This window comes from Anas acuta, chromosome 9 (genome assembly GCF_963932015.1).
Source record: "Anas acuta chromosome 9, bAnaAcu1.1, whole genome shotgun sequence".
Taxonomy (NCBI): Eukaryota; Metazoa; Chordata; class Aves; order Anseriformes; family Anatidae; genus Anas; species Anas acuta.
In genome coordinates, this window is record NC_088987.1 from 15,920,737 (window position 1) to 15,933,362 (window position 12,626).

Here is a 12,626-nt window from a genome sequence, read left to right on the forward strand (position 1 = left end):
GGATGAAAGGAATGTTTGTCCCCGTTCTTTCAAGTCAAAACCCTACCTTGGGTGCGACGAGCAGTAGATGTAAGCCCTGAAATTCTGCTCACCCATGATCAAAACCGCTGCTTAACAGGCAACAATAAATATGAAGCCACAGCAGGGTAGGTCCCAGAAAATACAACATCAGTCCAAGCAAACATTGCTCACAGTGTGAGAAAACCACAGCTAGGTCATGGTATGCGTGTCCTTATCAACAGACCTGGGTTTAATGCATGTATCTGAAGGTTTTTCCATTGAGAGACCACCAGCAGTATTTGAGGCTGGCTTCAAGCTGGAACAGCGTGTCCCTGCCCACGCACTGGCCCATGCACGAGGCTCATGCAGCTCTCCCGGCGCTCACGAGCTGCTTGCTGACCCAGGGTGCTCCTGCACTGGCCCTGAGCTCCGTGCATCACGTACAGCACGCTCCCTCAGCCCAGAACACCTCGGCACTGCTCTTCCCACTCCTCAGATTTACCCAGTGCGAGGCTGCGAGTTGTTTCCCCAGCTAATTTCGTCATTAGCACAACAGCCTGCCAAGGTTCAAACAGCAGCAGCAGGGGCTGGTGCCAGGTTCACTGCCTCAAGTCCCTGCTCAGAGATCCTGGATGCTAAAATTGAGCCATTTGGGCGTACAACAAGTTCCTGGATTCTGAGCAACGTGTCCAGCAATCAGGGTGCAGGAAAGGAGGTAAAGAAGAACAATAGAAACATCCTCTATGGCAGGAAAAAGGAGAGAACTCCACTTCACCTCTTCTTGGGGAAGGATTTAGCTGGGAAGCGACTTCCACCAGCTTCCCTCAGCCCTGCTGCTGCCAAATCCCTGCCTGCCACCATGCCTACTTGTGCTGCCGAGAGGGGGGCACTCCGCAAGCTGAAGCTCCCTGCAGCACCCACCTCTCCCCTGGTCTCAGTGGCTTCTAGCCAGCCTTTCCAGCCAAATAGCGGGGGTACGGCACCATGGAGGCTCTTCTCAGAAAAACAGGGCTCTCCTTTCTCTTTCCAGAACATCTGCACCCAAGACTGCCACGACTGCTCACAGCAGGCACAGTTACATCACTCAGGCTTTTCACACCTCTTAGAAATGGCACCATTCCCTCCTGCTTCCGACTTGACTGCTTCTAAAAGAAATTACCCCAGATACCACGCAAGCTGCAACATAACCTGAGCCTGCCCTTTGCTCCTTTCCGTTCAGATGTCTCTCCTGACCCCACAGAGCACCGCCACTCCAGTGCTCCCCAGAGGGACTGCTCTTCCTGTAGGTCTCCAGCCCAAGCTCTCATAACCTCCTTCCCCACGCTGCCCTGATGATCCTGCTGTCTATTAGCCCTCAAGGGAGGTAACATTTTACTGACTCCAGCAGCTCAGGACGGAGGCCAGTGGTGACTGGTAACAGGAAAGCCTTTCCCAGAACGGTCTGCAGCTGATTTTAGAGGGGGTCAAAGCAGCCAGCACCAATCCCTACACCTCCATACAGCCAGCATCATCCCTGGGAAGGTTTACCTCCCGTTTCCTTGGGTAAAGGGCTTGCTCAGTTCTGCTTTCTGCTTATATACTATATACATACCTATATATCATGGTATATAGATATACCTGTACTGCCCAAGGACTCTGCAGAAGCCTTTTTTCCCCCACCATCAGCTCAGGCAGTTTTGCTACCCGGTTCAAAAAGGGGATTTTTATCAGTTCCCGAAGTAACAAGTGAGTCCAGCCAAGTGTGAAGCAGGTCACTCCTCTCCTTCACAGCTTTTCATGCCATGTGTTTTGTGTCAAGACCGTGACAAGAGCTGGCCTCAGGGGAGGTTGGAGGAGCCAGCTGTAGCAGCCTTTGTTCGCATGCAGCCTCTCTGCGCACGCCTCTGCGCAGTCCCCAGGTCCCTTCCCTGAGTCTCAAGCCAACGCACATCTGCCCCACAGCAGGCGCACAGTTCCTTCCTTGCGATCCACGAGGATGGAGAGCCAGAGATTTATGTACTCCACAATTTTATGTGCTCTCAAGAAAGCTGTGGAGGGAAAACTTCGCCACTCACAAAAGCCTCCATCTGTGAGTTTATTTATCCATGCTGGGAAGGCTGTTTATTCTGTTTCTGGGTGGAAACTACACTGGGATCATGGCTTAATTGTATTGTTTGTTGAATTAATTGCTCTGTTTGATCAGTCTTTCTCCCATAATGCTTGGGAATGAGACGTTTTTGCTGAAATGTGGGAATGGAGAAGGCTGAAGATTGTTTCTCCTTGGAAAATGAACACAGACTGGTATGCAGTTCGCAAAAAGGGCTACAGTGGGGACAGCACACGAGCTGCCCAATGTAAATATTATTGCAAAGAATGTATTCAGTCAAGTTAGGCGTCCTGGGGAAAGCGTATGGACCAAAGGCAGAGAAGCATATGCATAGGTAGCATACTGATCTGGCCTTTTGCTTCATTTTCCAGCTGACAACTGCATTTTAAGAAACTCCTCTGGGCTCTATTTGTGGCTGTGATCATTAACTTGGCAGTCAAACATGACTGGAGTCTCTCCCCTGTTGCACCTGGACAGGACTGTGACTGGTCACAGAACAGAGCAACAGCCGTGCCCCTGCACCCTTTCGTCTGCCTTCCCACATGTTCCAAAGGTCAGTGCCCACGTGATGACCCCAAATCAGAGCAAGAAAAAATGAAATAAAAAACACCACAAGGCAATCCAAAGGGAGCAACACAGATGGAAAAATTTTTCCAGCTCACCCCTTCCCATTGCAAGGAAGCACAGCAGGGAGAGGGTGTTTGCCATTGCTGCAGCAGGGTGGGCAGAGGAACAACCTGCCCAAAGAGCCCAAAGATGATCCTGCAAAGTCTTGTGCACAGCCAACACTCCTGGGATCAGTGTGACCATGGGGATCTGCTGTCAAGGATTGCTCTGTCACCAGCCAGTGGCCTGTGTATGGCCTGTACCCTCCTCTTCGGTTCTTCAGTGAATTTTCTGGGTGACCTGATGAGTCGTGGAACACAGGACAGAAGAGCCCAGCATTATTTTCATATTGGAACACTGTCCCCCTTGGTTTTATCCCCAGCTTTTTTTTTTTTTTAATCTTCTCTTTTCCTTTTTACGTTTTGCCAGCCAATATCCAGCTCAAATGAACTCCTGCTCATTTTGCACTCCTTTTTTCCACTTTCACAATCACAATGCTCAGCCTTTTAGGTTTCGTTCCTGCCTCTCCCACTTCCCACACACACTTCCTTCTGCCCGGTGGCCTTTGAATACAACACAATAACTAGTGGCCACATCTGACATGGCATTTCCCACACACACACTTTTTCATTTCTCTTCTTCCTCTCTGCAAAATGAAACACACATTAAGATTCCCAACATGCTGGGGTCACTGCTCTTCCTTGAACTCTTACCCAGGCAGGACATCTCTCCGCGAGATGTAACTCTGTAGAGCCTGGTCTACCCAACACAAGAACTGGGCACTACAGGTGATGTGGTCAGCCACACCACCATACTCTCCCACCAGGTCAGCAACAGCCCAAGATAGACAGCAGCACGATTTCTCTAAGTAGACATCCCAGCAGAGCTCAGGGAATGGCTCAAGCCAGGAAAGCGAGAGTGCTGGAGGACCAGTTCTCCAGACCTGATCCTCCCCTGCCCCTTCCCCTCACCCCTGCAGACTGGGGACCTCCCTTTGGTGGCAGAGGGAGCTGCTGGAGACAGCAAGATGTTTCAATCAGTAAGTCTTGCGTGTCTGAGTCAGACCCCTTCCTCGCTGATAAGGAATGAATACTGTCTGTGTCTGTCCGGGTGTGTGTCTCACTCTCTATTTCTCTTTTCTCCTTCATAAAGCTGTCAGGCCAAAAATAACATATTAGTGAAAAGAAAATAAAAAAAAAGGAATGTCAGGTGTAATATAATAACGTGATCAGGGGGCTGGGGGAGTGTGCGTGCCTGTCTGGCTGCTGTACTGGAGGATTTCTGCAACGGTGATAAACAGCCGCAGCTCAGAAGCACCCTTCGTTCCCTCACACCCTGCTCTCCCACTGCCCACATGGCCCCCTCAGACATAGCAAATGGGATGATAAATAGCAGGGAGTATGTACTCAGCACCTTTCTGCTCTCAAAAGCCACCTACGCTTGGTGCTGCAGGCAAATCACACACCCGCAGGCCAGGGATGGGAGGACACAACGGGAAGGGCCAGGCCATGCCGGGCTGGGCTCTCTTGTGCCCCATCTCCCCCACCAGATGCAGAGAGAAAAGACACACTGAATGAGTCAAGCACACACAGCTCTTCCCATGGCTCTCATCAGGCTGTGAACAAGCACACAAGGGGATCTGTGCCAGAATTAAGTCCTTGTCCTCAGTCCCTTAGGGCTAAGCCCCTTCCCACCAGGTGTAACCCCTGGGCTGTGCCATAGAGCCAGGCCAGGGCACCACTCTCAGACAACCAGACTGACCCTGCCCTGCTGGTGCATCCCACATGTTCCTGCACCAGCTCCCGAAGAGCAAAAACCCAGAGGGGAGTTCTCACCAGCAGGAAGGTGTGAAACAGCGACAGCTTCACCCCTACCGCAGATCCCCAGGGATTGCTTCCCACCAGCTGTGCAGCATAGGTCCCACCGATCAGTGCTGTGTCCTTCTTGCTGGCCTGCCCCCAGGAGCTTGCACGGGCCTGTGAAGCTGTGTCCTTCAAGCCAGGCAGGAGCACATGGCTGTGGTGCCAATCTGGTCCCCACATCTCCCAGGCAAAGTACTCGAGCACCTGTCCAGACATACACAGTAAGGTGTGATGGGTTAGTGCTCTGCAAGAAATACCTTCCCCCCTTTAACAGCTTTTCAAAGCATTTTGTTTCCCCACTTTTCTCTAAGCCAGCAGCGTGCTCAGGTGGCCAAGAAAACCAACAGCAGCTTGGCTCATATCAGAAATTGTGTGGCCAGCAGGACCAGGGAAGCGATTGTCCCCCTGTACTCCGCTCAGGTGAGGCCACACCTCAAGTACTGTGTTCAGTTGTGGGCCCCTCACTACAAGAAGGACATCGAGGTGCTGAAGTGTGTCCAAAGCAGGGCAACAAAGCTGGTGAAGGATCTAGAGAACAAGTCTTGTGAGGAGCAGCTGAGGGAGCTGGGGTTGCATAGCCTGGAGAAAAGGAGGCTCAGGGGAGACCTTATCATGCTCTACAATTACCTTAAAGGAGACTACAGCAAGGTGGGGATCAATCTCTTCTCCCAACCACCAAGTGATGAGAGAAAACAGCCTCAGGTTGCACCAGGGGTGGTTTAGAGGTTGATATTAGGAAAAAAAAATTGTTCACCAAAAGGGTTGTAAAGCATTGGAACAGGCTGCCCAGTGGGATCACACTGCTGGGGCCAGCTCCAGATTCTAAGGCCAGGAAGACCTGGTGTTACTATGATGTCTGGCTATTTAACAATTCCTGGCAACATATCCTCATGGAAACCAGTGTCTCCTGGTGGAGCTACAACACATCTTCTACACTGGTATCCAACACATGCCTGAGAATGATTTCCAGTGAGGGAGAACTGATCGCACCTTCTCGTGATCTGTTCCAGCACCTAAATGCTTTTTCTGCAAAGGAAAAGAAAGAGAAGGAATACACAAAGAAGAAGAAAACATGTATTGCTCACACATAGGTCTCTGTCATCTTCAACTTGAGTCGGTGGGTCCCATTCTGGCACCAGCTGGCGAGGAGCCCTCAGGTATCAGCTCTTCTCACATGGCACTGTGCATTTCAGCACTTTCCAAAGAAGAACCCCAGGGCACAACACTATCACATTTCACAGTAGTGCACATTTTCCATCCAGGAGCTCTGCCTCGAACGATGACATTAATTGAAATGGCTGCAGAAGTGCCAGGGCTGAGATCCAGCTCTGTGACCTGCTCTGAGTGTAGGCTCCTACATGGCTGGTGCAGACCTGCTGGCTTTCTGCCCGCTGCAGAGAAGTTCTTCTTCGCTATTAAATATTCTCCCTCCTGCCCATTCATTTCCATTTCCTCCATCCCATCACCACAAATCCAAGACCAGGAGAACTGACAGGCAGGAGCAGGCCCGTGGCCATCTTGTCTGGTGTCCAATTTGGGGATGTGCCAGGCTGAAGTATAAGATTCCTACCGACAGCACATATGCAAATCAGGTCTCCTTCTGCAGTCTCTAATAACCCAAAACTGATTTAACTCTTCAAACAAAGTGTAAAATCCCTTTCAGAATGTGTGCTACTGTTCCAAAAATTCTGGCTACTTTTGATATGCAAATACAGACCCAGCCTCCGTATCAAACTTGCCAAGTTCTTGATTTCATTTTCTTAATTTCATCCAGTAGCACTGTATTGCACAGTCTGCACGGAAAAACGCAAAGTGTTTCCTGTAGCAGTTGCTAATTAATTCAACAACTGGTCCCTTCCCTTCTTTGTTTTCTATCCTACTCATTTTCAACCTGGTCAGTCACTGTAAGCATCTAAGGCACCCATGAAAAGTAACAAAGCCATAGAGCCCCTGTGATGATTCTTCAATTAGCTGTACAAGGATGTGCACCATCACAGAAAAATGTTTCTTCTCCTAATGAGAACTAATGATCCTGTACCTGAGGGTATTCTGCATTAGGATCAAAAGAATCCAATCAAAACCTCTGCAAATTTCTGATTAAACCAGACAAAGGAGGGGAGGAAGGCACCAAGTCAGATGCTGAAGAGATAATAAAATTCCCTTCCACTTCTCCTTCCTAGAAAATGGTAAATCTAATAGGCATGACTAAGCAGCTATGAGGGAAGACATGAACAAATTTGTAAAGCAAAGGGGAGTTTAAAGTTCATCTCATTTTCCCCTTCTGCAACATCGTCTGCAATCATATTATGATTTAAAGGCCACCTTTCCCCCAGTGGGAAGCGGGTGAGAAGGGTGTGATTCAATTTTGCATACCAAACATGATGGGAGAAGGAGAAAGGCCAGGAGGCACTAGCTGAACAGCCGCATCCCTTTGGCACTGTTAAATGTGTGTTTCTTCTTCCAGTTCTTCAGGGTACAGGAAAAAATAAAAAAATAAAATAATGGCTTGGTGGCATTTTCTGTCCAAGCTTGGACATGGAAAGACTGCACCTCTCACTGCTGGGAGCTTAGCCAGAACAAACCCCGATCCAACCAACACCAGCCTCGTGAGACCTTGGTCTGCCTCAAGAAACCCCCTGGAAACTAAATGACAATCCTACCCTTTTCCAGAAGCTGTCACTGTTCCCTGCTGCATTTCCAGCTCACCAGAAAGCTGTCACGCTGCTGTTGGCTTACACCTTTCCTTCTTGCCAGCAGGATTAACCTCATCTGTGTTACAGCACTCAGAGATGGCAGCTAGGCTGTGCCTAGGGAACAGGAAAGATTATCCTAGGGGTTGCAGAGGAACGAAGCAAAGCAGCAAGTACCACTGCCTAGGCACACCCTGCCTGCCCCGATTCCTTGGTAGATAACTTTTTTCCAGATAACATCTGATTACAAACAATACGTCATGTCCATGAATGGCTACAGAGGAGTGAAATGCAAGAGGGGAGCCACAAATGGAGGAAGCAGGTGCTGGGGGCTGTCTGCAGCAGGGGAGAGATTTGGAGAACTGTCACCAGCCAAACACAGTAATGGAAGTGCCAGCAAAAGTGATTCAAGAGCCAGCTGGTCTGCTCAAGAACTGAGCAGACCTGGATGTCAGGAGATCCGGACACTGCTCCATCTTCTGCAAGACCACAGGCAAGCCACATCGCTTGGCTCTACTTCTCCCTCCCCTCCGGAGGTGGGTTTGTCTTACTAGCAGCCCAGCCTGTGCCAGGGGATCATCAGGTTTCAGCAGAGCCCTGAGCCATGCGGGAGCCTTCCAGCCCCAGTTGTGGGGCCAGGTAATGGCTAGAGTCCCCACTGTCCCACTGTCCCCACCAAGCTCTCCTCTGAGAAGTCACTGCTCCCCCACCAAGAGGACAAGCAAGGAAGAGAAGAGCTCATACTTCCTGGCCCCATGCACCTGTATCCTTCAGTTCAATAAAATGTCATAAAAGCAGAGAAATTTCACGATAAACACAAATAGATCAATAGCATTAGAGCTACTCTTAATAGCTGCCTCAGGCTTTTCATACTACACTTTCGAAAATGTCCAGTAGTGAGTAATTAATGACCGAACCAAGTAATTACTTTCTTGATTTTTCTCAAAACTAGAATTCACTGAAAGAACTTTGAGCTTTACTGGTGCTACATAGCAAATTAATTCAGTAAGTGCTGATATTACAAGCCTGGGCTGCCTGTTAAAAAACAGCACTGCTGTAAAGTCTGTCTTTTCTTGCAGTCTGATGTAACCCTTTATATGCTTCTCCAGCTCCCTGCGAGAAAGCAACTCAACCCCATATGGCTCTGCACATCAAATCTCGAAGATTTTGCTGCAGTGACCTTGGGCCAGGCAGCAGGGAGACAACTTGTCTTAGAGGAGACACCGGGACCTCAGCTGTCCTGTGCCAGGAGCCCTCAAACGGCAAGTGAAGCAAATCCTCACCGCATGCCACCACGGTCACAACAAGCAAGCAGGAGCAAAGGGAGGAAAACATGGGCTGCTCCAGGAGCCTCTGTGGGAGGCTCGGCCTCAGTCTGCCGCCTGTGGACAAGCAGGAGGTGGGCTAGGAGGCATAAAACACCCCCTGAGGAGCCACCGATACCCCGTTCTCCCTGCAGCCCAAGAGGTGGTGATTCCAGGTGTGCCTACGCATCCTTATTTTCTCTGCGCTTTAGGTGGGGGAGGTTTTGCTAGGCCTGCCCTTTTTGGGTCTCCCTCATCTCAGAAACCAAGAGCGGGTCCACAACAGACTGCCTGACACCTGAGCTTCTTTCACCACCTTCCTTTCCGGAGAGCAGGTAACCCATCAAGAAAGGCAAGAGAAAATGAAGATGTCCAAATAGAAGTAGATGCAGCAAACAGCACAAGGCAGTGAAAAAAAAAAAAAAAAAAGATCAAAGATCCTGCCTCTGTCAATACATCCTGCCTCTGCCTCTCCACCAAACCTCTCTCCCAGAGGAAAAGGAAGTATACCTCCAAGTTCTTTCCACCTATTTTATTACATACACTTGATTTCTGCTGTGAGTCTCATTCCTGAAACCAGCCTGAGCTGCCACCTCAGGACTCTCCATGGCTCCTTGCCCCTGCCTACCGACCCACTCCATAAACCCAGGAGCCCTTCCAGCAGCCGTGGCACACCTGCATGCAGCTGAGAGTAACCTTCACAAGGTGCTTGTAACGAGGCTGTTTTTACTCTCTCAGCCTCAGCCACCACAGTCCCTGTGCCCATACTAACCTCCTTAGACAACTTTTGCATCACAAGCCACTGCCATGGGAGAAACTCTTGGAGTTTCTCATGGGAGAAACATGGAGCTCTTCCACAGGTGGAAAACCCAGGAAACTACGAGCTGTACGCTGCCTGCTAAGGATCCTGTCACAACGTCAGGTTGTGATCCTACAACCTGTTGTAGGATCTCTGAGGAGGAGGAGGATGGGCCAATGCCACCTTTCTCTGTGTGTTGGGCTGCCACAGGTAAAACATGCACAAAAAAATAGACCCTCATCTTGGAGGAGGGACATGAGTTCAGGTCCTCCAAGACTTCCAGCCTTTGTCACCTGGCCCATCCTTGGCACCACAAGGCATCTTGCACATGGTATCTGAGGCCAAACTCTAGAAATGATCCTATATTTCAATCATCCGCAGCGTGAGATGCTAATAAAATGAGTGCTGTAATTGCGTGTGCTTGTGCATATGCATGTACGTGCCTGCATGAGAAAGAATACCAGTCAATAAGGAAATTACTGAAGTAATCCTTCCATCCCCAACAGTAATGAATTATTGTTTCCCTGCTCCTGAGAGCATGGCTGTAGCTTGGGAGCTTAACATTCAATCTGACATGGACCTATAGCATGCACTTTTAATCCCTTTAAGCACAGTGACAGCTAACAACAAACCCCTCAAGCAGAGGAAGCACCGCATTTCTTTCCCATCTTTCCATTACCATATTTTTAATTGGCTGGGAATATCCTTTGCTATTGTCAAAACAAATTCTGCTAAATCACTGCCTCAGATTTGAGCAGAGGAGCCTGGAACAGAGCTTGGCTTCTCTATAGAAGCCAAGAAAATCCACCTGCAAGTGAAGATTTCTGCAGGTGGGAGCACCGCGGGGCGGCGCAGGGGCAATGTCAGCTCCTGTCTGCTGGCCCCAGCGCAGCACCGTGCCCGAGGCTTCAGTGCAGAGCAGGTGATGGAGAGGGACACACAGAGATGGATCTGCTGACTTGGTCAGAGGGAACGCGAGAGGGAAACAGAAATGATTACAGTAAGAAGGATATAAAAAGAAAATACAGTGGCAAGAGTCCATCTGGAAGTTCAGAGGCCAGCAGCTGAGTGAGACAGAGCCCGGAGTGTGATGAAGAAATAACCAGCACTATAGAGAAATCAATTTTAAGAACATGAGAGGCAGAAGGCCCTGGAAGGGAGGCCCTGTCAGAGGGAATGTGGGGAGAGGAGGAGGAAGAGGAGAAGCAAAGGGAACACTGAACAAATTATGCTCATGCACGTAAGCTCCTGACACAAGTTAGAGGCTTTTCCTTGGCCTCGCTCCCTCTCTTCTCATCTCCTCTCTCATCGGAAAATGAGGTTTTGACAAAGCCTAAACATTAGGAAAATAATTCCAATTCTCCGTCTCTTGCTTTGTCTTAAAGAAAATGTTTTTCTTTTTGGCCACGAGGAAACAGCTAACCTCTTTCTTCCTAAATAAAACATTTCTCAGAAAAATGCAATTGAAAACAAACAATGCTGAAGCTGCTGGAAAGGGGGAAGGTGGGAGGTTTCTACCCTGCTCTGTCTTCCCTGTGTCATGAATCTCTCAGGGAAACTGCTCAGCAGGTCCAGAAGAAAGTGCAAATAGAGCTCTGAGCAATTTCTTTTCATCCATCTTCACAGCTGAGGTCAATAAGGAAAAAACTACTCACTCTTGCAGGCAGGGAAGCTGGGGCAGGGGGAGAAGTTGTTTAAACACACTCCAAGCTCTAAGCACACAGCAAACCCCACTGCAGCCATCAAGACAAGTGCCATGCAGAAATCCCTCCTATGCCCGAGCATCCTGCTTGCCCTGGGGCTGGGCCAAGGAGGGGATGCAGTCCATCTAAACAGGCTCACTGGGCCGGCTGGGGAGGCTGGAGCTCCCTGCGTTCACCCCAGGACTGACAGACAGCACTGGGCCATGTCTTGGATCGGCTTCCAACCTCAACATATCAGCTAAAGCAGAGGGGGAGATCATTTTCCTCCACCAAAGGCCTAGCACAGCCCCTCCGGGACAAGGAGGGGAGTTACAGCCCCCCGTTCGTTGCCTGCTCTGCCAGAGACTCCACGGTGCAGAGGGTGCTGGCTGCTAGATCAGGTCACAGGATCTGCTTCATTAACAAGCTGCAAGGGGGCTGGTCAGGAAGGCAAATCCTGACTTCATTCACACAGTTAAATGAGGAAAAACAAACACCGAAAGAACCTGACAGAGCAACTAGAAGGATTATCGCTAAGCACAGGTTTCCAGAAGCTTCAGTGTAACAGGAGGTTTAAGTCCAAGAGGGTTGGCTTTGCAGTGTTGGAGAGGCCTTTTTTGTTCTTGCTTTGTTCAGTATAAAATGAGTTCTAAATAAGTCAGCAATGTACAGGGTTTGTGTGAAAGCAAGCAACAGACCCTGTTCCATAATGGCGCTGAATGGCTCCGTCTCCTAGGGGAGATCACAAACAAGCCGCTTCCACCAGCCTCTTCTATCAAGTTAATTTCCCTGCCCTTTTATTATGATGGGCAGCCCGTACGCTCATTTGCGGCACATACAACAAGGGCTATACACAGTAATCTGGGCTTAGAGAATACTCAATATCCCTGCTCTGGAGCTAGGCAACATAATGCAGCGATATGGGAAGGACCTCAGGATACAGCCCGCCGTAAAGCAGAGTCCCCACTCCATGAGTCATGCCCACAGCCTAGCATCTGCCTTGCACCAGAATATTCGCAAGAGAGCTATAAAATATGGAGATAATTCTCCTAATGTCTCCAGCATTTAAAGGCTGATTAGTGTTGCTTCTAATATAGCTGGGCCAGGGACTAAAGTGGCACGAGGCATCTGGCCCAGAATTTAAGTGCAGGTGTCAAAGGAGCTGCTGCTAGCACACAGGCAGAGGCAAGGCTCCGTCTTCCTGCCTCTTCTCTTGGCTCTGACCCCAAGCCATCAGCAGACCAGGTAACAAATGATTCCTGCCCCTGGAAGGGACAGAGCTCAGCTCCTGGCCTCCTCCCGTTTGATGCACAGGGCCCTGCTCAGCTGGTTCTGCACGAGGACAAGTCGTACGGCCAGAAAATGGAGCAGCTCCTGCTAAGCCACACAGATCTGACCCTCTGTCACCCTCATACGCAGGGGGCAGCCACGCCATGAGGGGGGTGGCCCTGTGGTCTCCCCATGCTGCACGTGTCAGGGACAGTCACACCTCATACATGCCTGCTCGGGAGCCAGCGAGTCTTTTTGAGTTCCAGACCTAGTGGTCTCTGGATGCACAGAATGCTGTAGGTACAGGCTTTTTTCTTTTTCCCCCTTT

At 49.8% G+C, this 12,626-nt stretch overlaps 1 protein-coding gene across 4 annotated transcripts in view; it reads right to left on the reverse strand.

The window, feature by feature from the left end:
- The window catches only part of LOC137860915 (uncharacterized), a 128,900-nt gene that overhangs the window by 92,141 nt on the left and 24,133 nt on the right, over positions 1 to 12,626 (reverse strand). The window lies entirely within an intron of this gene.